This window comes from Lissotriton helveticus, chromosome 1_2, assembly GCF_964261635.1.
Source record: "Lissotriton helveticus chromosome 1_2, aLisHel1.1, whole genome shotgun sequence".
NCBI lineage: Eukaryota > Metazoa > Chordata > Amphibia > Caudata > Salamandridae > Lissotriton > Lissotriton helveticus.
Window position 1 is genome coordinate 459218599 of NC_136058.1, and position 25930 is coordinate 459244528.

Genomic DNA, 25930 nt, shown 5'->3' on the forward strand with positions numbered 1-25930 from the left:
CAACAAAGCAGTTAGTGTTGATCATTACCCTTTACCCAACATAACTAAAATGCTGAGTTCTCTTGAGGGAGCAAGGCATTTTTCTTCCTTGGACTTCACCTCCGCCTATCACCAGGCCAGCCTTCACTCCTCTTCAGAACAGTCAGAATATTCACTCCTCTTCCCAGGACCTTACCTCCTGTGTAACACCCTTTGGTACCTTTAGATTTCTAAGAATGCCTTTTGGACTGACTTTTGCAGCCTCATTTTTTCAGAGGGCGATGAAGGGCATTCTTGGAGGCCTTCAGGGTGTCAATGTGTCCCCAGATGATGTGCTCGTCTTAGGTGTGGATTTTGAGGAGCATAATAGAAGGCTGAGGTCAGTATTGAAGAAGTTAAGCGATGCTTACCTCACCCTTAGGGCTGACCAGTGCAAATTTGGTGTCAAAGAAATAGAGTCGGGGTGGGGAATTCCTATCTCCTGAAGCCCGAGACATCTAGATTTCCTAGGAGGGCAAGAGGTTTTAATTTGTATTGTATCTAAAGGACAAGTAGACAGTTTTATAGTAATCCGATAAACAGCTGTTCAACCCTGTAGGTCACAGCCAGTTAATAAGTTGCTCTGAGCAGTTTATTGGCAGTGAAAGGGTTAATGCAAAAGCTGGGGCCTGCACTCGTGTGGCTTCTAGGACCTCCCCTGGTCCTTTTATTTTCTTCGAGCATGAGACAAACATCAAGCTTCTGCAGCTCCAGAACACTCACAGCACTGTCATGTAAGAGGCTGTCTTAGCTGCCTCTTGGCCCCTTGCTCTGACTTGAACCGTCTTATCCCTGCCTTGTATTCTCTGCTCCACTCCTGGGCCTCATAGGGCCCCAATATCCCTGCTCATCTTAAATTCACTTTGCTTTCCCTTCTCATGCACCCCGTTCTTTGCACTTTGACTTTCCTATAGACCTTATGTTACACCCGGTGCCTGAACCTGCTAGCCCCACCCCCCACCCTCTGCAGGCCTCTCTGACATCCCTGACCTGCTCACCTTGGCCTCTCATATCTTACATCATCGAGGGCTTATATTCAAACTCATTAGTTTCCCCAAGAGGCTTTCATGCAGGCCGAAGACCGCTCCCCAATTCTGTCCTTGCACTAGGCCTCTCATCTCATTTTGTGCCTCCACCAGGGGCATTGTGAACACACCGCTGTAGCGTCTACAGCAGCTGTGGAGTTCTTGATGGGCCTCTTCAGTCTGCAGGTCCGCAGACAAAGGCCCATAATGGACTTGAAAGGGTGGGTGGGTGAATGAGTGAGTGAAAGGGTGGATGAACAGATGCATGGATGAATGAGTGAAAGTGTGAATGGATAGTTGCATGCATGAATAAGTGAAAGGGTGGAAAAATACATGCACAAGTGGATGATGCATAAATTATTGAGTGAAAGGGTGAATGGATAGATACATGGATGAATGAATGAAAGGCTCGATGGATAGATAGATGAATGAGTGGAGTCAAAGGGTGAAGGGATAGATGCTTGGATAAATGAGTGAAAGGATGGATGTAAGGATGGATTTGTGAAAGAATGGACGATAAGTGCAAGGGTAAATGAAGGGATGGGTGAGTGGGTGGATGGGTTGAAAGTGGATTGAGGAGTGAAAGGATGGATGGCTTATTGAAAGGGTGGATTAATGGGCGAGAGATAGAGTAGATGAATGGATGGCTGAGTGGGTAGGGGGTGGATGGATGGGTGGGCGGAAGGGTTGATGGATGGATGGGTGGGTGAATAGTGAAGCAAATCACTCTCAGAAGAAAAACCCCTTCAGAGCCATGGTTCTCAGAAGCTCTGAAGGAAAAAAAAACAAGAATGTAGAAGAGCAGAAAAGAAATGGAGAGTTAACTATGAGGTACAGCAAAGATTAGAATACAAAACAATACTCGCTAGCTATAAAAAATTTATAACATCAGAGAAAAGTAGATACTTTGTCCAAAAAAATAATGAATCAAAAAACTCTAGCAAAACTCTTTTCTCCACTGTCAAAAAACTTTCAAAAATAGAAAACAACACGCCAGAAGAAATATCACCTGATTTTTGTAATACTTTGGGTAATTTCTTTGTAAATAAAGTCTCGTCAGTCTACGATTCTTTTAAAAAATACAAATCCGATAAAACGAATCAAACAGATAAAGTCATGGCTCAAAGTCATGGCTCAAACACTAAATTTTAAGGAACAATCAGTCCAACCTACAATGTTCCAATTCACTATTCCAACAAAAGACCAAATTCAGAAGGAATTACTTAACATTAACTCAGGCAGCCCAACAGACCCATGTCCGCCTAAAATAATGCACATTTGTTCAGAACAAATGAGCACTGTACTAGCAAGTTTATTTGGCCAAATAATCGATACCAACACCTTTCCGGATGACTGGAAAAAGATTTCATTAGACCACTGTTAAAAAAGCCCCATCTGGATAGAGACGAACCAAGCAGTTATAGACCCATAGCTAGAATTCCTTTCGCTGCCAAAATATTGGAAAAACTCCTGAATAAACAACTATCCCGCTATCTGATTGACGGTAACTGGCTCGATGACTCTCAGTTTGGCTTTCGGGAAGCACACAGAACAGAAACTGCTCTAATCACAGCAGTAGAAGAACTCCGAAAAGTGATGGACAATGGAGCGAAGGCCGCCTTGATATTACATGACTTATCGGCGGCCTTCGACACGGTCAGTCATGAAACTCTTTTACAACGACTAAAAACAGCAGAAATACATGACTCAACGTGTATTCTCATTGAATCCTATCTTGCTAATAGAACCTTTACAGTAGAAGTAGAAGGATCGAAATCTAAAGCCTTTTCTCTACCATGCGGAGTTCCGCAGGGATCATCATTAAGTCCCACCCTTTTTTAACCTTTATGTTGCCCCACTTGCAGAGATAATAAGAAACTGTGGTTTCACCCCAATATCATACGCTGATGACACTCAGATTGTATTGACCATCAATAAAGACATAGAAGAAACAGCAGAAAAATTCCAACATTGTATGATAAAGGTCAGCCAATGGATGGAAAGGAATTGCCTGAAGCTCAATGGAGACAAGAGTGAAGTGATGATAATAGGGGGTGACACAAACATCTGGTCCCCCGCCTGGTGGCCCAAGGACATGGGCAGATGCCCTGGATCATCAGAAAAAGTGAAGAATTTGGGTTTCACTCTTGATATGAATTTATCATTTGAAGCTCAAGCCAACAAGCTGTCATCACTCTGGTACATCTTAAAAATGATAAAAAAACTATTTCCATATCTACCACAAGAGTCTCGTAAAACGGTAGTTACAGCATTAGCTTTAGCAAGACTGGACTATGGAAATGGTCTATATGCCGGAGCCTGGAAAAAGATCACAGATAAACTAGAGCATCTACAAAATACAGCAGCTAGACTGGTTCTGGATGCACCCAGGTTTGAGCCGATCAGACATAGACTGAAAAATCTACACTGGCTACCAATTGAAAAGAGGGTGAAATTTAAATCACTCTGTCTAACATACAAGGCACTTCAGGGAAAGGGTTCACAGTTTTTGAGGGACCATTTGAAACAGTATGAACCCATGAGACCTTTAAGATCGGGCCAGATGAAATTAATTGCTGTTCCCAGATTTAAAAGAGCTAATTGCGGAGGAAGAAGTTTCCTGATACATGCAGCACGTACATGGAATCAACTGCCTTTGAAAATAAAAACCTGTCCATCTTTAGAAACCTTTAGAAAGGAAGTAAAAATATGGCTTTTTTCCGAATAAACATCAGACTCTGCCATATGGCTGGAAAGGATTTATCTTAGCGCCAAGACACCCATGGGCAATCGTTGCGCTGTATAAATTTACAAATCAAATCAAAATCAAATCAAAGGTGGAGGGATTAGTGAAAGGGTGGATGGATATATGAGCAAAACGGAAGATGAATGGGGTGAAAGGGCGGATGGATGAGCGAAAGCATAAATGGAGGAAGTGAAAGGGTAGGTGGAGTGATGAGTGGAAAGGAGGATGGAGGGGGTGAATGGATGGATGGGTGAAAGGATGGGTGGAGGGATGAGTGAAAGGGTGGATGAATGAGTGAAAAGGAGGATATGTGGGGTGAAAGGATGGATGGAAGAGCAAAAGGATGGATGAGTGAAAGGAAGGTGGGATGGATCAGTTTGAATGATAGGTTTGGAGATGGAAGGATAGGTTTGAACAGGGGCTTCGTGAACGCCCCGCTTTAGTAGCAACAGTAGAGGTGGAGCTCTTGATGAGCCTCTTCTGTCTGCAGCTCGGCAGACAAAGACTCTTAATTAATGTGAAAGGGTGTGAGTGGAAGGATGGATGGATGTGTGGGTGAAAGGATGAGGGAGTGTAAGTGTGGCTAGATGGATGAATGAATGAGCGACAGGGATGGTTGAGTGACGGGGATGGTGAATGGACAAAGGATGTTATAATGAAGGAAAGGGTGAATGAGTGGATGGGTTACAGGGCGTAATGATTAGAGAGCGAAAGGATGGATGAGTGTAAAGAATAAATGGATGGATGAGTAGAAGGATGGATTGATGGATGGGTAGAAGGGTGGGTGGATGGATGAGTGAAAGAAAGGAAGGATGGATGGCTGGATGAGTGAAAGGGAGGGTGGATAGATGGAGTGAAAGCGTGGGTGTATGGATGAATGGTTGAAATGGATACGTTTTTAGATGGATGGGTAGGTTTGGATATGGATGAGCGGATAGACTGACGGATAAACAAATGGACAAACAGATTGGTAAAAGGCTAATGGATGAAAGAATGAATGGGTGACAATGTAAAGGTGAAATGCTAGGTGTCAGTGGGTGAAAGGATGAATGGATAGATGCTTAGATGGAAGAGACAAGAGAACTATTCTGGAGAGGATTCCAATGACTTTTTTTGCTTGCTTGGTGTAATAAGAACTTTGGATCAAAGTAGGGGGCAGTTTAATCTTCTGGTTACTCACTTGACCTACACTATGCTCCTTTCTCTACCTGGGGATTATCAGGTAGGAATGGTGCTGTTTGCCAGCGTGTTCTTACTAGACAGCCAGTATTTGGTCTCATAAAGGCTACAATGCCATAGAAATTCCTGGCACTGAAAAAAGAGCAGAATGCTGTCACACGCAATGAAGCCAACTGATAGATAGGAAGAAATAGTATTTTAATAAAAACAAAAGGTCTTGGTTAACTCCGATTTAATTAGGGGCTCAAATGTTAAAGAAAGTCACAAAAGTTCACCCATGGTATATGTCTTTGTATTAATGCAGATTTAAATTTTTCTTCAATTCACATGAATTTCCTTAAGTAGGCCAGGAAACCGTAGTCCTAGAAAATATTTGTGATTTGCATCTTCGCATGAGCAAATGTGAATGTGCCCCAGAGGAAATCTGTTGAGTGTTTACAAGTTCACTTTTTCTCCAACCACATTTTTCCCAGCCCTGGAAGAAACTTTACTTCTGCCGTTGTCGGGGGTAAATTTCCGACCTTTCTCAGTATGGGAAAGATTAGAGAATAGCTGGCAAAAACTTCCGAAATTCAAATCCTTCTATGGTATTAGCCTGACATAACCAGAGAGGCTATTATCAGAGCTCTTCGATAATGATATTGCTGCCATTATTTGACGACGCACTACATGGCACCAATGGGACAAGTGGATTTTGTGACAGGACAAGTAGATTTATGAAGCTACTTGTCCCATGGACAGGTACATATTTCATTAAATTCCACACCCCTGTAGAGTACCTAGGGCATTTTGTGTCCGCTGCAGGCATCAAACCGAAAGACTCATTGGTAAATACCCTTTGTAATTTGCACACCACTTTAAACAAAGAAGAGTTTGAAACGTTTCTGGGCATGGCTGAATTTTATCACAAGTTCCCTGCAAGAACCTTGCAGGGAAAAACCTCCAGATGGGAAACACATTTGTTTGGTCCAAGGGCTGTGAGGAAGAGTTTGAGTGCATTAAGAAACATCTGAATGAAGAACCTTGTCTAGGAAGTTGACCCCACAAAGGTATCTTATCTCATGACTAGGGGTTAGGAGCAGTTCTTTTGCAGCAGGTTGATAGGGAGGATAAAGCCATTCTTTTAGTCTCTAGGCCCTTGAGGGGTGCTGAATGCAACTGTTCTGTTGTGGAGAAAGAAGCTCTGGGTGTTTTCTGGGTGGTGCACAAGCTGAGAAAGGTTTTGTGGGGGAAAAGGTTCCGAATTCTTACTGACCACAAACCTCTTAAGGAAGTCTTCTCCACGAAAGACATTGACTTTGTCTCCCATGGAATACAGAAGTGGGTTGTGGCTCTACAGTTCTGCCAGACTGTCTGTCAAGACTCGGGGTGTGGGGTGTCAAACGACAGATGATGTTGACTGTTTTGGAGGTGAAGAACTGGAGGAAGATATTAATGTGTGTAATTAGTGAAGGGTTGATTTCTGAGAGTGAGTGGAGTGAACATTACATGATCGATTTAGACTTGCAGAAAGTCCTAACCATCGTCAAAGGTGGCTGGTGTGAGAATAAGGACTGTGAAGAGGTCTTCGAAGGCTTTTGGCGAGTTAGGGAAGATCTGGCGGTGGGGGGTGGTCTCCTCATGCGTGGTAGTAAGTTGGTTGCACCCCTTGCACTAAGGGATAAGCTAGTAATGAGTGCTCACACCTCGCACATGGGCATTGCCATGACAAAAGAAAGGATCAGGTAAGCATATTGGTGTCCTGCCCTGAATGTACATGTAGAGAGGTTGGTGCGTGAATGTGCTGAATATGCGTGTTGTGACACGATATTGAAGTGCAGGATGCAACCCATAGTTATTAGGGAACAGGCTACTGGTCCGTGGTGGACATTTCTATAAATATTTTGGGACCTGTGAAGTTGAAGACTCTGGAACGCTATTTGATCATGTGTATTGATATGTTTTCCCATTGGCCTGATATCAAGGTGGTTAATTCCATTGAGTATGGTGTAGTGATTGAGTTTCTAGAAGATTTATTTGAACGTGAGGGTTTCCCGTTAACACTCTTGTCAGACAATGGTGTTCAGTTCACGTCCTCAGTCATGGAGGAGTTTCAGAGTTCCAGGGGGTTTAATGATAAGACTGCTGCCCTGTACCATCCACAAAGCAATGGTGTGGTTCAAAGGCTTGTCAATGTTCTTAAAGAGACTCTGCAACAAGCTGTTGCCTGTGTTGAAAGTTGGGAGTTGGCCATGAGGAAGAAGGTTCACGAGTATAGGTTCACTTCTCGTTCGTCCATGTCAGGTGCGTCTGCCAGATTCTCTGTCAGATCGTGCTCTTCCAATTTGCACAGAAGCAGGATGCCGCAAGTTCCCAGTTCTCTCCTGAAACTACCCAGCCACACACAGTTCCAAGCGTGAAGGCTGATGGAGTTCCACAGGGGAAAGGGGATGGGACAGAGAAGAGACAGCCACTCCGCGTCTGAGTTTTCTTTCGCTCCTTCAGACGTCTTGTCTTCTTACTAACTTGAAGTGTTAGCTGCAAGAAATGACACAAATTAAATACAAAATCTCCCTTGGGTGTTTCTATGCTAAAGGATGTTTCCCCTTCTCACCTACCCGCCTTGGATGTGGCCTATGCTCCTCTTCTTTTTAGGTAGTCTTGTTATCTTTCTTTTCTACAATCTGCTGTAACTGAAGGTTTTTTTAAAACAAATGTTAATGTAAATTTATATCCTGTCTTTGTCCTTCTAATTCTGTGTCTTTTTACCCTTACAGGTCTTCTCACCTATTTGGTCAAAGCCGACGCCTTAAATTGGGATTCTTTACTGGTAAGTATTGGTTTAATATTGGTTAAATTGTTGTTTCACCTTTGAGAGTTTTGTACTAATCTTGCCTCTGTTAACTGTTCATGAAATAATAAGAAAATAACTAGACTGCAGTTAATTTTCACTGTATTAGGTTGCTAGTGTTTTTCCTTTTCTTCACGCTGCGTATTTAATGCTATATAGTAAGTGAGTCCTTACAAATACAATTTCACTCGAACTGAATCCAACTCTCCTCTTCGGAAGTTAATTATACACAAGTCGACATCTACTAATGTCGCTAGTGCTGACTATTAATCATTTGTTGTACAAAAGGGGGTGGTGATGCACAGAACATCTGAATCAATCAAACACTCACACCCAGTCAAAAGATATGTGTTTAATCCATCACCGTTCTTTAGCCCACTCTGCCTCCCCAGTTCAGACATGGCTATATGCAAATCAGTCTGACCCTGTGCCTCATGGGAACAGTCAAGCCCGAACTGCCAAGCCATGTCTTCCCTGGACCGGAAACAAGCTTCCGAGGACCGGTTTCTGGCATTCCAGCCGTCTTCAGCCCGGCTTGCTTGAAACCAGTGGCAAAGTGAGCAAGGGACTCACGTCTGAGCATACCCTGCCATACTTATGGCGGCCAAAAGCGGTACAAAAAGGGGTGGTGATGGACGGAGCATCTGAATCATTAAAACACTCACACCCAGTCAAAAGATCTGTGTTTAATCCATCACCGTTCTTTAGCCCACTCTGCCACCCCAGTTCAGACATGGCTATATGCAAATCAGTCTGACCCTGTGCCTCATGGGAACAGTCCAGCCCGAACTGCCAAGCCATGTCTTCCCTGGACCGGAAACAAGCTTCCGAGGACCGGTTTCTGGCATTCCAGCCGTCTTCAGCCCGGCTTGCTTGAATCCAGTGGTAAAGTGAGCAAGGCACTCACTTCTGAGCATACCCTGCCACACTTATGGTGGCCAAAAGCGGTACAAAAGGTGGTGGCGATGGACGGAGCATCTGAATCAATCAAACACTCACACCCAGTCAAAAGATCTGGGTTTAATCCATCACTGTTCTTTAGCCCACTCTGCAACCCCAGTTCAGACATGGCTATATGCAAATCAGTCTGACCCTGTGCCTCATGGAACAGTCCAGCCCGAACTGCCAAGCCATGTCTTCCCTGGACCGGAAACAAGCTTCCGAGGACCGGTTTCTGGCATTCCAGCCGCCTTCAGCCCGGCTTTCTTGAATCCAGTGGCAAAGTGAGCAATGGACTCACGTCTGAGCATACCCTGCCACACTTATGGCGGCCAAAAGCGGTACAAAAGGGGGTGGTGATGGACGGAGCATCTGTTATCAATCAAACACTCACACCCAGTCAAAAGATCTGGGTTTAATCCATCACCGTTCTTTAGCCCACTCTGCTACCCCAGTTCAGACATGGCTATATGCAAATCAGTCTGACCCTGTGCCTCATGGGAACAGTCCAGCCCGAACTGCCCAGCCATGTCTTCCCTGGACCAGAAACAAGCTTCCGAGGACCGGTTTCTGGCATTCCAGCCGTCTTCAGCTCGACTTGCTTGAATCCAGTGGCAAAGTGAGCAAGGGATTCACGTCTGAGTATACCCTGCCACACTTATGGCGGCCAAAAGCGGTACAAAAGGGGGTGGTGATGGATGGAGCATCTGAATCAATTAAACACTCACACCCAGTCAAAAGATCTGGGTTTAATCCATCACCATTCTTTAGCCCACTCTGCCACCCCAGTTCAGACATGGCTATATGCAAATCAGTCTGACCCTGTGCCTCATGGGAACAGTCCAGCCCGAACTGCCAAGCCATGTCTTCCCTGGACCGTAAACAAGCTTCCGAGGACCGGTTTCTGGCATTCCAGCCGTCTTCAGCCCGGCTTGCTTGAATCCAGTAGCAAAGTGAGCAAGGGACTCACGTCTGAGCATACCCTGCCACACTTATGGCGGCCAAAAGCGGTACAAAAGGGGATGGTGATGGACGGAGCATCTGAATCAATCAAACATTCACACCCAGTCAAAAGATCTGGGTTTAATCCATCACCGTTCTGTAGCCCACTCTGCCACCCCAGTTCAGACATGGCTATATGCAAATCAGTCTGACTCTGTGCCTCATGGGAACAGTCCAGTCCGAACTGCCAAGGGGGAGCCTTTGCCCAGTCAGCAGGACAGTACCAGACTGCATGCAGGTTCTGCAATGGCAGACCTTAGACACATTTTACCAGGCCGCTTCTGTGGGTGGCACAACCAGTGCTGCAAGACCACCAGCAGCATTTGTATTTACAAGCCCTGGCACTCCTGGTGTACTTTACTGGGGTCTGACAGTAAACCAAATAAGCCAATCATGGAAACCAATCTTTGTACACATTTTATACAGGGAGCACTTGCACTGTGGCACTGATTGGCAGTGGCACAGTGCTCTGAGCAGCTAACACCAGAAAATCATATGAGGCACAGCAGCAAAAAGTGGAAGGGAGACTCACGCCAAGGTGCCAGGTCTAACAGCACGTATTCTAGCATAGCCTAAAGGTCTGGGATAAACTCCCTATATAGTGTTGCCATTTTTTCCTGGGAATTCTCTAACCATGGCCACTTCACTCTCTTCCTATTGTTACTGAGGAGAAGCCTATCGTCTTGGTTGATATGATCTGGGCTGTGATCGACCCCAGGGGAGATTGCTAGATTTACCATCAGCGCGTTATGGTCACTGTCCTCACGTGGTATAACACTAAAATCAGAAGCTAACGACCATACTCTGGTCTCCAGAAGTATATAGTCTAGGATTGAGGAGAGGGCCAGCCTATTGTTGGTAAAACTACCAGGGGAATCTAAGGGAAACCGCCCATTGCATGCTCATAGTGAATATCTGAGAGTTAGTGCTTTAACCGCTTCCGTGCGGCGCCGATTCCACCCCTGTGCTGGACATTCCAGAACAGGGTGCGGTCGTGACGGAACCATTCCGTCATCAGCACAGCTCAGCCGTGACGATGACGGAATGGTTCCATCACAAGCATCGAAGGGGTTAATTTGAAGAGCTAAGGGGGACCATGCTCTGATCCGAGGGATATTGGGCTCCGGAATAGCCCATATCTCATCCTCTTCTGTGCTTTCCAAATCCCTAGATTCCAGTAGGGACTCAGACGTGAGTCCCAGGCTCTCCACACCACTGGAGTCAAGCTATCCAGGCTGATGAAGGCTGATAGCCAGAAACCGGTCCTTGGATGCTTGATTCCGGTCTGGGAAAGACATGGCTTGGTAGTTCGGACTGGACTGTTCCCATGAGGCACAGGGTCAGAGCTGATTTGCATATAGCCAGTGTCTAACCCAGGGTGGTGTGGAGTGCAAAAAACCGATGGATTTAGGCCCAGATCTCTGTACTGGGGTGAATGTATGACATTGTTCTACATTCTGTCCATCAACTGTGTTTTTTGCAATTTTCACCCCAGGTGTGCTGGGTATGCTCAGACTTGAGTCCCAGGCTCTCCACACCACTGGAGTCAAGCTATCCAGGCTGATGAAGGCTGATAGCCAGAAACCGGTCCTTGGATGCTTGATTCCGGTCTGGGAAAGACATGGCTTGGTAGTTCGGACTGGACTGTTCCCATGAGGCACAGGGTCAGAGCTGATTTGCATATAGCCAGTGTCTAACCCAGGGTGGTGTGGAGTGCAAAAAAACAATGGATTTAGGCCCAGATCTCTGTACTGGGGTGAATGTATGACATTGTTCTACATTCTGTCCATCAACTGTGTTTTTTGCAATTTTCACCCCAAATGTAAATGTAAATGTAAATGTATAGGCATTTATATAGCGCACTACTTACCCGTAGGGTCCCAAGGCGCTTCGACCGCTGCGAAACCCTTCCTGGCTTCCCTGAGAGATGGTCCCTTAATGGGTATCTCCAGGGTGAGACCAGGCATCCCCGGCGGTCTGGTGGGGCCGTTAGTGAAGATGAGGCAAGCTAATGCCCAGAGTTGCCGAGTGTGATCGCTGATCAGAGTGGGCACCGAGGCGAGAGAATTATCGAGTCCGCTGACCCTGGTCCAGAAACCTGCCGCGCCGGGAATCGAACCCTGGTCCCGGGCCGTCCTCTGCTCTCGGGTCTGCCGCCTCTAACCAGTGAGCCACACTACTTCACTACCCCAAGTGTGCTGGGTATGCTCAGACATGAGTCCCAGGGTCTCCACACCACTGGAGTCAAGCTATCCAGGCTGATGAAGGCTGATAGCCAGAAACCGGTCCTTGGATGCTTGATTCCGGTCTGGGAAAGACATGGCTTGGTAGTTCGGACTGGACTGTTCCCATGAGGCACAGGGTCAGAGCTGATTTGCATATAGCCAGTGTCTAACCCAGGGTGGTGTGGAGTGCAAAAAAACGATGGATTTAGGCCCAGATCTCTGTACTGGGGTGAATGTATGACATTGTTCTACATTCTGTCCATCAACTGTGTTTTTTGCAATTTTCACCCCAAGTGTGTTGGGTATGCTCAGACATGAGTCCCAGGGTCTCCACACCACTGGAGTCAAGCTATCCAGGCTGATGAAGGCTGATAGCCAGAAACCGGTCCTTGGATGCTTGATTCCGGTCTGGGAAAGACATGGCTTGGTAGTTCGGACTGGACTGTTCCCATGAGGCACAGGGTCAGAGCTGATTTGCATATAGCCAGTGTCTAACCCAGGGTGGCGTGGAGTGCAAAAAAACGATGGATTTAGGCCCAGATCTCTGTACTGGGGTGAATGTATGACATTGTTCTACATTCTGTCCATCAACTGTGTTTTTTCCCAGAATTATCGCGGCACCCACAGGGATATCCGAGAGGAGATCTTCTAGGTGTGCTAGTGCAGGCGACTCCTTACCCATCTTAACATGCCTAAAGTAAACGTTGATTAAAAATAATTTAAGATTGTTAGAAAAGGATAGTATAAGGCAAAAGATGTCTGGACTATGTGAATCCACTTGCCTAACATCGCAACTCAGATGGCATCCCACCCAAGTGCTGAGTCCACCTGAAGGCCTGCCCCTATTTCCAGCAATGGCAGGGATATGGAATGATGCGAAGCCTCTACAAATAGGGTGGTCTGTGGCCCATGTTTCCTGAAATAAGCATATATCACAAGAATCTACAAAGACTCCCCGTTCTGGACAATGTAGTATGTTTTTGATACCAGCCACATTCCAAGATAGTAACTTGATTCTATGGAGAGAGGTCAGGTTGTCAGCTGGGGCCTTCATAACTAGTTCCCTCGTGGGTGAGACCACAGAATTATTTACAGAATTTTTAATAAAAGGAGGACCAACTGGCGCTGCAGTTACTACGCAATATTCTGTCTGCCCACAGGTAGATGGAAACTTGCACGCTGCCTTTCCACTATCAATGAGAGTCTTCAATTTTCCTGCTGCCCTCACTCTGTTAACTTCCATCATTGTTGACTCAGCGTTGCTACATGGGGACCCTGGGATCACGAGTCAATCCACCTCCTCCAAGCTCTCAAATCTGTTAAAAAGGGGTAGGTTAAATGATTGGGGCCGTTGCAAGCCTACCACCTGGCCCCTCCCAGATCGATGAGAAGGCCGTACCCTAGTGCCATAACGTAACCCGTCCCCTATGCCACAAGCAAAACCATGGTTATAAAAATAAGTGAGGGGAAGAAGTCTGATGGTAGAACCCCCAATACTCAGGTGTAAAACTTGTTGTACCAAATGGGGATTCCTTAAATTGACTACTACACAATGTCCTTAGCCCGATTGCCAATCCACTTCACCCTTCGAGTCATCAAAATGTCAACTGCGTTGGCATAAGGAAACTGATATTGCCTGGCAAGCAAATGGGCTTCATCCTGGACTCCTCCCTCACGATGACCAAGCAAGTCCACGCCGTCTCGTCATCCTGCTTCAACACCCTGCGCATGCTCCGAAAGATCTTCCGCTGGATCCCCACCGAAACCAGGAAGACGGTCACCCAGGCCCTCGTCACCAGCCGTCTGGAATACGGGAACAACCTCTACACTGGAACCACAGCCAAACTCCGGAAAAGACTCAAGCGCATTCAGAAACTCCTCAGCACGACTCATCCTGGACATCCCTCGCCACAGCCACATCTCGGCCCACCTGAAAGACCTGCACTGACTCCCCGTCAACAAGAGGATCACGTTCAGACTCCTCACCCACGCACACGAGGCTCTCCATGACACGGGCCCGAAGTACCTCAACAGCCGACTCACATTCTACACACCCACCCGCCAGCTCCGATCCGCCAGCCTCGCCCTCGCCTCCGTCCCACGAATCCGCAAATCCACCGTCGGAGGATGGTCCTTCTCCTACCTGGCAGCCAAGACATGAAACTCCCTCCCCACTCACCTACGGCTGACTCTGGACCATCGCTCCTTCAGGAAACAACTCAAGACCTGGCTGTTCAAGCAATAACGACCCCCCCCCCACCCCCCACCCCCCACCCCCAGCGCCTTGAGACCCTAACGGGTGAGTAGCGCGCTATACAAATTCTATTGATTGGTTGATTGATTTTTAAGTTCCAAATGAGTTTCAGTTTTATCTTCACCCAGTGAGGGCACACCAGCAAGGACTAGTACATATGGTACACTAGCAGGAGGCAGATTAATAAGAGAAAGCTCTTGGCCTCGATGACCATGGGGTGTAGAGGCTACTCCCAGAACTGTGGCAATCTCCTTTCGACGAACGAGAACGTCAGTCTTTGCCTCAATAGTGCAAGCTGTTACATTGCTGGAACTTGCTGACCCCTTGTCTGCAGAACGGGCTGTAGAACCTTCCCCTCTGTTTTTCTCAGCAGATGTATTTCCCAGACTAGTGCTCAAAGTTAGAGCCGTATTTCTCCCATGTGTGTTGGCTGGGAGTGATGGGTTTGAATGAGCCAAGTCTGTGCATGTGCAGGTCTTAGACATAGTGTCCAAACGGGCATGGATTAGGGCAAATTCTTCTTTTAAGAGCCCGCTGATTTGATTGAGTAGTATGTTGGAAAATGAAGCAACCCGTGCAGGAGGCGATAAATCCATATGTTCCAGGCATGTGGGCTGCTGAATTCATATCGGTGCATAGATCTCTGCCTAGTGTTGGGTCCGGATGATTGCACTTTGTTGTCCTGGAAGAGTCTTCGAAGTATCACGAGGTAGGTGACTCCTCCCCTGGACTAGAGTGCGCAAGGGCATCTTCTCCATCCTCAGATTGTTTTTATCTGCCATTGGGTTCGGATGTTACTCCATAACTCCAGCTTCGGAATCGAAACAAAACTTATCTAAAGGCCAAAAGGCCTTCGACTGTATTGTTCTCATTCGGTACCTCTCTACTCGATCCAGCTTTCCATCTCCACTCGTCATCAACGCGGGCCGTTGGGCCTTTTCGACGCCACGTTAGCCTACTGTCGATGGAAAGAAGGCCCTTCAAAAGGTGCCCACAATGCCACTCCAAGTTCCCAAATACTGACAAACACTCAGTATGCAACAATTGCCTTTCCCCAGACCATAGGGAAGAAACCTGCTCGGCCTGTGCCCAGTTCCGTTAGAAGAAAACCATCCGGATTCGACGGGCCGCTAGGCAAGAGATGCAGCGACAGGCACCAGACCCGGACAACATCTTCGATGATGACCAAGACCTACCGGAAACTCAAGATTCAGACCTAGAGATCGTCACTCTGATGACGAGATCCCGCCGGGGCAAATCGTGAGTACTCAGCCCCCGACACCAGTCAACCCGTTACCAAAGACTCCGGTCGAGGCATCGCCAGCAGGCCTTAGCCAAGATCCGAAAACAGTTTTGCCAGCCCTGCCATCTGGCTCGGCTCCGAAATCGAAACCAAAACCTTCAGACACCCCAGGGCCAAGTACCATCGTCCCTAAGAAGGTCCCAGAGCCAAACAAATTTGTCAACCCGAAGGGCGTCGAACCGAAAAAGGCCGTACAGCCAAAAAGCGTCGACCCCAAAAGGGTAGTCGAACCAAACAAACACATACAACCAAAGGGCGCCGAACCTAAAAAGGTCGACCCAAACAAGCCCGCTGTGCCGAAAACAATCGAGCCGGCGAAGGTCGCCGACAAGAAGGGTGCCGTGCCGAAGCCCATACCACGGCCGGACAAGGCTATCAACCCGAAGACAGGTGCTCCAAAGACGTCAGTCGATCCAAACAAAACCATAGACTCGGAAAAGCACAAACAACCAAAAAATGCCTGTCGAGCTCAAAAAACCTATCGAGCCAAAAGTTCCGGTCGACCCTAAAAAAGGGCACGAGCCGAAGAAAGGCAATAAAACACCAAAATTCGTCGAAAAAGAAGGTGTTCCCGATCCAAAGAGGTCTAACACTCAACCAAGGACTGTAGAGGAAGTACTCTTCCATCCATATCCATCAGACGACCAGGCAAAGATTGATATTAACCCAGACACTGGTAAAGTCGCAATCCTGCACAAGAAAAAAAGGCCACTGGACACCTGCTCTCATTCCCCTATTCCATTAAAGAAAAAGGACTTTGGGACTTCTCCCTCTAGACCCTTCATCCCTTTCTATCCTATCATGCCTACTACACCTTTTGCTCCTTACTCTCCTTCTCACCACGGGGACGATGAGGGGAACACAGGGGAAAACCCACAGCCAGAAGATGATTTTCCACAAGATCCTCCAACAGAAGAGGAACCATGGGAGGAGCCAACAGACCCATACAACACCCATCCCATCCCTGGTGTACCCTCTTATCCAACTAAGCCGTCACCTACTGATGACACCATTGTCTTCAACCAACTTATAGACAGGGCAGCACAATTCCATAATGTGGACATGCATAATGACCCCGTTGAAGAAGACGTCTTATTTGACACCTTCCCCACCTCAGAAAGGAGTGTCAGAACACTTCCCATGATAAAGGGAGTGCTAAAACACGCACCTGACATATTTAAGGATACAGCCAGGGCTAGAGTAATCAATCCCAGAATAGAGAAAAAGTATAGGGCAGCCTCTACCAACCCTACATACATCAGAGGGCAGTTACCATTAGACTCACTGGTAGTGGCTAATGCACGTAAAAGGGCCAACTCCCAAACAACGGGGGAAGCACCTCCCCCCGATGAGGAATCAAAAATACTAGATGCATCAGGTAAAAGGGTAGCAGCACAAGCCTCCAACTCATGGAGGATTGCTAATACACAAGCCCTACTGGCTCGTTATGACAGGGCACATTATGACCAGCTCGAAAGCCTAATGCAACACCTGCCTGAGCCTTTAAAGCACAAGCTAATGACCTCATACAAGAGGGTAAATTAATTTCAAACACCTCCATCAAATGTGCGCTTGACGCAGCAGACACCGCAGCCAGGTCAATTAACACTAGGGTCTTGCTCCGCAGACATGCATGGATGCGCATTTCAGGCTTTAAGAACGAGGTGCAGTCCACCATTCTTAATCAGCCAGTCAATCAAGACTTTCTATTTGGGTCTGCTGTCGACACCATTTTAGACAAAATTTTAGACAAAATTAAAAAAGACACAGAAACCGCAAAATCAATGGGAGCATTACAGTTTCCGCAACATAGAGGCTCCTTTCGACGCTCCTCATACAGAGCAACTACTCGAGGAAATACCTCACAGGCGTCATCCTCATACAAAAGCAACACACAAGGTTCCTTCACCAAAAACTCAAACAGAGGAGGTTATAGGGGCACCAATAATAAGGGACGAGACCGTGGAGGCAATACCACCAGAGCTTCCGCTGCCACAAAACAGTGACTTTATCACACTACCTCCAGACCACCTAACACCGGTCGGAGGCAGACTCCAACAGTTCCTACCTGTCTGGCACACAATTACCACGGACAGGTGGGTGAGAGAAATTATCCAGTATGGTTATTGCCTAGAACTGACTTCTACACCACCAAACATACCACCCAGACACCGTCCAATGTCAACAGAATACATCACCCTGCTCCAACAAGAGGTGAAATGCATGCTGGAAAAGGGGGCCATAGAGCCAGTCCCTTTCCACCAGCAAGGGACAGGAGTATACTCCCTATACTTCCTTATTCCCAAAAAGGACGGTTCCCTCAGACGAATATTGGACCTCAGACCCCTAAATCAGTACATACTGTCGGAGCACTTCCATATGATTACAAATGGGGGTGGGGTCGCACACTACTCACACACCGGCGGTGTCGCCCCTAAGGACTCTAATCAATGTAGTAAAGTGTTCGCGATGCATCATCTTTCGATCTTCTGATATCTTCGCTGTCTTCGCCATCTCTGGACACGTGTTTCGTGGTATTACCCCTCATCAGCAGGGATAGGCCGTGTACTGGGGTTGCCGATGGCTGCCAATATCTGCCAGGTATAGTACCACTCAGGCGCGTAGGTGCGGGATCCCAGGCTCGTCAGCCCGCTGCTCAAGGGAGCTTTAAAGTTACAAATGGGGGTGGGGTCGCACACTACTCACACACCGGCGGTGTCGCCCCTAAGGACTCTGGTCAATGTAGTAAAGTGTTCGCGATGCATCATCTTTCGAACTTCTGCTATCTTCGCTGTCTTCGCCATCCCTGGACACGTGTTTCGGGGTATTACCCCTCATCAGCAGGGATAGGCCGTGTACTGGGGTTGCCGATGGCTGCCAATATCTGCCAGGTATAGTACCACTCAGGCGCGTAGGTGCGGGATCCCAGGCTAGTCAGCCCGCTGCTCAAGGGAGCTTTAAAGTTACAAATGGGGGTGGGGTCGCACACTACTCACACACCGGCGGTGTCGCCCCTAAGGACTCTGGTCAATGTAGTAAAGTGTTCGCGATGCATCATCTTTCGATCTTCTGCTATCTTCGCTGTCTTCGCCATCCCTGGACACGTGTTTCGGGGTATTACCCCTCATCAGCAGGGATAGGCCTTGTACTGGGGTTGCCGATGGCTGCCAATATTTGCCAGGTATAGTACCACTCAGGCGCGTAGGTGCGGGATCCCAGGCTCGTCAACCCGCTGCTCAAGGGAGCTTTAAAGTTACAAATGGGGGTGGGGTCGCACACTACTCACACACCGGCGGTGTCACCCCTAAGGACTCTGGTCAATGTAGTAAAGTGTTCGCGATGCATCATCTTTCGATCTTCTGCTATCTTCGCTGTCTTCGCCATCCCTGGACACGTGTTTCGGGGTATTACCCTTCATCAGCAGGGATAGGCCGTGTACTGGGGTTGCCGATGGCTGCCAATATCTGCCAGGTATAGTACCACTCAGGCGCGTAGGTGCGGGATCCCAGGCTCGTCAGCCCGCTGCTCAAGGGAGCTTTAAAGTTACAAATGGGGGTGGGGTCGCACACTACTCACACACCGACGGTGTCGCCCCTAAGGACTCTGGTCAATGTAATAAAGTGTTCGCGATGCATCATCTTTCGATCTTCTGCTATCTTCGCTGTCTTCGCCATCCCTGGACACGTGTTTCGGGGTATTACCCCTCATCAGCAGGGATAGGCCGTTTACTGGGGTTGCCGATGGCTGCCAATATCTGCCAGGTGTAGTACCACTCAGGCGCGTAGGTGTGGGATCCCAGGCTTGTCAGCCCGCTGCTCAAGGGAGCTTTAAAGTTACAAATGGGGGTGGGGTCGCACACTACTCACACACCGGCGGTGTCGCCCCTAAGGACTCTAATCAATGTAGTAAAGTGTTCGCGATGCATCATCTTTCGATCTTCTGATATCTTCGCTGTCTTCGCCATCTCTGGACACGTGTTTCGTGGTATTACCCCTCATCAGCAGGGATAGGCCGTGTACTGGGGTTGCCGATGGCTGCCAATATCTGCCAGGTATAGTACCACTCAGGCGCGTAGGTGCGGGATCCCAGGCTCGTCAGCCCGCTGCTCAAGGGAGCTTTAAAGTTACAAATGGGGGTGGGGTCGCACACTACTCACACACCGGCGGTGTCGCCCCTAAGGACTCTGGTCAATGTAGTAAAGTGTTCGCGATGCATCATCTTTCGATCTTCTGCTATCTTCGCTGTCTTCGCCATCCCTGGACACGTGTTTCGGGGTATTACCCCTCATCAGCAGGGATAGGCCGTGTACTGGGGTTGCCGATGGCTGCCAATATCTGCCAGGTATAGTACCACTCAGGCGCGTAGGTGCGGGATCCCAGGCTCGTCAGCCCACTTCCATATGATCACTCTACAGCAAGTGCCCCCATTGGTACAACAAGGAGACTTCCAAGCAACACTGGACCTCAAGGATGCGTATTTTCACATACCCATCCATACAGCCCACAGAAAATATCTCAGGTTCACAATAGAGGGGCACCACTACCAATTTAAAGGTTTTGCCCTTCGGGGTTACCACGGCTCCAAGAGTGTTTACTAAATTCTTAGTGACAGTGGCCGCACATCTCAGAAGGCAACACATCCATGTGTTCCCCTATCTCGACGATTGGCTAATACAAGCCAAATCGTACCAACAATGTGCAGCACACACATCTCAAACGCTTCAGCTGCTACACAGCCTAGGCTTTTCGATAAACTACCCAAAATCGCATCTGCAACCATCCCACACACAATAATATCTGGGAGCAACTATAAACACCTCTGTGGCAAAAGCATACCCAAACTCAGCAAGGGTGGCCAGCATGCAGATACTTATTCACAAACTTCTGCCACCACACTCTCTGCCAGCTCGAGTCTTTATGCAGCTCATAGGCATGATGGCCTCCTGCATATTCATTGTCCCCCATGCCAGGCTTCAAATGCGTCCCTTACAAGAATGTCTAGTATGGCAATGGAACCAGGCTCTAGGACAACTAAAAGACCTAGTGTTGGTGGACAGTCGCACTCACAACTCTCTGCAGTGGTGGAACCCACAAAACCTTTCCAAGGGGCGACTGTTCCAAGAGCCAGTCCCACAAATAGTACTAACAGCGGACGCATCGCTAACCGGTTGGGGAGCCCATCTCCTTCAATACACAGTACGGGAAACATCCTTTACAACGCAACTTTTACCACGCAGTGCCTTTACGACACAACTTTTACAACGTAAACCATTACAACGCATTGCACTGGGGGGCGCTCTAGGATAGGGAATAGGTTTAATTTACTATCCAACACCTTCCCTACTATCCACGGGGACTGGAGTTGGAATAGTAAATTAAACTATTCACTCTCCAGCGCCCCAAAGCACTACGTGTTATAAAGGCATGCGTTGTAAAAACCGCGTTGTAAAGGCATGCGTGGTAAAAGCATGCGTTGTAATATCATACATCCCACAGTACAAGGGCTCTGGACAACCAAACAAAAGAGACTGCATATCAACCAACTAGAGTTGCTAGCGATATTCCTAGCCCTGAAGGCATTCCAAAAAATATTTGTACAACAAGACTGTGTTGATCCGGACGGACAACATGACCGCAATGTACTATATCCAGAAACAGGGCGGAACCCACTCTCCACAGCTGTCCCACCTGGCACAAAGCATATGGAAGTGGGCAATTCCAAAAAACATCTTTCTCCTAGCAGAACATCTTCCAGGGAAGGACAATCAGATAGCAGACCTGCTCAGCAGGCCCAGCCAGCAACTACACGAATGGGAGATTCACCCCCAAGTTCTCCAGCCATTCTTCCAACAGTGGGGTCACCCAGAATTAGACCTGTTTGCCACAAATGATAACTCAAAATGGCAGTACTTTGCCACCAGGTTCCCACACCTGTTGTCACAGGGAAATGCGATATGGATGAACTGGTCAGGCAGATTTGCGTACGCTTTTCCCCAGCACCGCTAATTCCGCTGGTGGCACGCAAACTGCGGCAACACTCACTCACACTAATCCTAGTTGCTCCCACATGGGCGAGACAACCTTGGTACACAAAAGTTCCTAGAACTTTCAGTAGTTCCTCATCAAAGACTGTGCCTTGCACCTCGTCTTCTAACGCAGAACCATGGAGAGGTCAGACACCCAGATCCCAATCAGATGAACCTAGCGATCTGGCTCCTGAACTCTTAGAGTTCAGGTACCTTAACTTGCCTCCGGACTGCATGAACATCATTAAGGAGGCAAGACGACCAACTACACGAGCGTGCTATGCTGCTAAATGGAAAAGATGTGTTATTTACTGCAACAATACCCAAATAAACCCATTAGACGCTTCCATACAAAACGTTGTATGCTACCTGCTGCACCTACAAAAATGCAACTTAGCATACTCTTCAATACGACTACACCTAGCTGCTATAGCAGCATACCTTCAAAACAGGCAACATCTTTCACTTGTTGTGATTCAATCTATTTAATTATTCCCGATTCTTGCCCTCACGTGGTTAATGCATACCATAGCCTTATGAGCTTAAGAATCACACCTCTATTAAATAATAGCCGATGCAGCACGCACACAGCATGGCTATTACACGAAGCTTCCTAGAAATGTACAACGTGTTCCTAAGTAAACCAAACCTGCAGCAGCACCGGGAATTCCCCCTGCTTTTGTTTTGATTTGTCCTAGAACTCGCAAGTCCTGAAGGAACTTGTGGTGAGGTCTTATGTCCAAACCTTACGTCAAACCCGGCACCTGTCAGGTATAAATATTACCGCATCATCCTTGGCAAACTCACGGTGGTGCGGAGCAGATCGACTGACTACTGACCCGAAGCCTTGCAGTCGGAAAGAGCCGAAAGGAGCCGACCCTCCCATCTGACGCACTGGGAAAGACGCTGCCCTCTCTCTGCCGAGAGAAATCCAGCTCCAGTGTTTCCCGGACACCCTTGCGGGTTGCTGGGAGATCGAGTCCTGAGAGCGAGATACAAGACCTCCTTCATCCTATGCCCAAGGTATGGAGCTGATTAGATCCTTAGAGAATTCCTGACTTAGATTCCTGGCAGAAACTATCTTAACTTAAACTGTAATTCTACTTACTCCTTCCCTGTACTAGGCTTAGGTTAGTTACACTGGGGTAGGCGTATCTTAGAAGCACCAGTTGAGTACCTTTAGTCATTGTATATCAATGTATGCGTTTTAACCATTTTAAAGACCGTATGGCTTAGAAACTATACCATGCTTTTACAGTATTATTTCATAATACCCTTTTTATTGTACGCACTTTACTTTATAACAAGTATAACAATTGTAGCAATCCACTTCTCTTGAATGAGAAAGAAGACTTTTCAATAAATAACCTCTTTTATTGAAAACGCCCTGTCTCTCTATGTTCTCTGCAATTCTAGTGAAACGAAGCATGCACAATTGACTGAGTGAAATAGTTATCTATTGTTTCCGCGACTCTGGAGATATACTTCTTATTCTGGAGGGAGCAAAGTTGTCATGTTAATGCGGTTATCAGAGACTAATCCATTCTTGTTTATTCGAGAAAGTTTCTAGTGACCTCTGAGCTAGTTGGCACACATAATTAAGTTTAACATATTCAATAGAGACCTAGTTGACCTTAGTCCTACGTCTACACTATCGTTAATGTTCTTCCAATGCGCAGAGCCTATTGGGAATATAGGAACTACACTAGACACTGTTTAGAGTGCCAGCAATCAAAGCCTTCATGGAGGGTCGTAAAAGGGTGATCCCTCCAAGACATCCCCCTTCCCCTGTCTGGAATCTTAATATAGTACTTACCAGACTTATGGGACCTCCCTTTGAACCTCTCCACTCATGCGAACTGCAATTCTTAACTTGGAAGCTAGCATTTTTGGTTGCCATTACCTTACTCAGACGAGTGAGCGAATTACAAGCACTAACAATTCAGGAACCTTTCATGCAAGTTCATGCCAACAGGGTGGTTCTTAGAACAAACCCTAAGTTCATGCCAAAGGTCGTATCCAATTTCCACATTAATCAGTCAATAGAACTGCGAGTATTCTTTCAAAATCCTCAGTCAGTAACTGAGAGAGCCCTACACACACTTGATGTAATAAGAGCTCTCCTTTATTATGTAGACAGAACGAAATCATTTAGGAAAACAAAGCAACTATTTGTTGCTTTTGCGCCACAACACAAGGGAAATCCAATATCAAAGTCAGGAATAGCCAGATGGATAGTTAAATGCATTCAGATATGCTATCAAAAAGTAAAACACACTTTAACCGTTCCCCCTAGAGCACACTCTACGAGGAAAATGGGGGCATCCATGGCTTTCCAAGGGAATATTCCTCTTGATGACATTTGTAAGGCAGCCACATGGACCCCCATACACACTTTCACAAAACACTACTGTGTAGATGTGCATATAAAACAGCAAGCTGCTGTAGGCCAGGCTGTCCTCAAAACTCTTTTTCAAACTGCTGCAGCTGTTCTCACTATCTGTGGCATATCGATGCGCTGTTAAAGCCGCGACTTTCTTTTTGGCAAACTGCGGTCTCTTCGGCGTTGAGCCGTCTTGTTTTCCTGCACCCTCTTTTGGGCGGGGCTGGTCGCATCCTTGCTGACCACCTCGACCCCTTCCGCCTCCTCCACCACCGGTCATCGCGGCCGATGATTCCTGAAAGGAACGAGGAGAGCGTTGATCAGAAACCTGAAATCGATCAGGTGACTTAATCGTCGCGCGATCGCGCAAGTCATAAACACGTTCTGTTTGCGCAGGCAATTGAGACGCAGGACCAGAATCCTGTGTTTGTTGTTGCTGTTGCTTACCCTGATTTTGTTTTTTAGGCCAATTTTGCTTTTTAGACTTGGGCTGAACTTCCGTCTCTGAAGTCTGCCCTTGTGGTTGCTTTTTCTCTTTGACAGAAAAAGGCTTTAAACCTTTGCTATTGCGACCCACGGTTTTATACGCAACCACAATAATTCTCGCTAACTGATGGGGTTTCTCGGCATCGGGAATCGCCGCCAAAGCATTGGCCACCTGAAAGTTCACTGCATCCCCCTTGACATTAGCAAGAATGAGATCGCAAACTATTTCAAAGGAGCCACACAAGAGCATACCCAATTCAACTGCAGCCTCCGGTCCGTGATCATTTTGAACACGTTTAATGATCGTCGGCAGGACAGCCATAGACTGAGTGCCATAACACCTCGCGTAGACTGCCGCAAATGTTCTACCCCAGGTCACACAGTCAGCGAGTTCAGGAGCTAAATCCTTCAGTAAACTAATTGTCAAAATCCTGTGCTTGTCACCAGGAGTTGTATTAGGAAAAACTGCTTCCAGCTGGTCAAATTTCTCGGCAAGCCAGAAAGGAAAATCATCCTTTTCCTGGGGCCGCTTGCCCATCACAGCATTGACCATCACAGGACTGAGCTTCAATCCGCCCTGTCCGGCGGAAGCGCCGCACCACCCGGGGGCCCACCCGGGGGCCCACCCTGAAGATGATGACCTATGTATTGCACCAAGGCACGAATCACGGCAATTGAGACAACATGTAGTCTACGAACTTCCGCCAGGGTACAATTGCCGTGCTGAGGATGAGGAGTAAATCCACCCAAAATAGGCCAAGCAGCACCTGGAATGGACAAAGGACCTAACCTCGGAGCGGTTAGAAAATGGGGCAGGGCACCACCAAACCAAACTCGATGCTGCCAATGATCAATAGGACTTCCTGTGCTCTGTACGGTGTATATTCATTTGGTACTGGTGAGGGAGTGTAATTGTGGAACAAACCAGAGTTAGCGTCCACAGCCGGAAACGTTACCCACGAATAGAACAGTTTGTATGGGTAAGCAGCATCCGCACTCACCACCATTATTACAGCCAAGCCCTCCAAGGGTACTTGGTAAGTCTGTAAATGATTGCGCACCGCAACACGACTACGCTGCGGAATGTCAACTGGTTGAGCCATGACGGCACAGCAACGTAGAAAACAAAGTAAACTATGTAGCACAACTGGGTAGTAATTCAAGGAAATCGTTTTAGAAAGATTCAAGCTTGAAAAGACCTATTTCAAAAATAGGTAGGTTTTTCCGACATCGCCGTTTTCCGGAAATGACCATGAAGGGGTAAAGGATTGAATGATATACTACTCGAGTGTCATGATATAAGACCGAGCACGTTGGGCGCCATGTAGCTGGAATTCCGTTCTCCTACAAAACTGTGTATAGAGATCTGGAACCTTAGTGAATTAGGATGACCCAAAACTCACCTCAGTACCCAAAATCCAGTTACCGAGCTAACTACAGTGTTTCATTGGTCATAATAAACTCCCAATGTTTAGACAGACCAGAACATGAACTTAGACTACCTCAGGTATCGTG

General features: G+C 47.3%; 2 protein-coding genes across 2 annotated transcripts in view; one reads left to right on the top strand and one right to left on the bottom strand.

Annotated features, from left to right (window-relative positions):
• Positions 1-25930, bottom strand: part of LOC144807732 (uncharacterized) — a 770734-nt gene that overhangs the window by 687794 nt on the left and 57010 nt on the right. The window lies entirely within an intron of this gene.
• The window catches only part of LOC144807730 (uncharacterized), a 105787-nt gene that overhangs the window by 68387 nt on the left and 11470 nt on the right, over positions 1-25930 (top strand). Inside the window, exon 2 of the mRNA XM_078673396.1 lies at positions 7725-7777. The gene's annotated coding sequence lies outside the window, so the exon portion shown is untranslated. The remainder of the gene's footprint in view (positions 1-7724; positions 7778-25930) is intronic.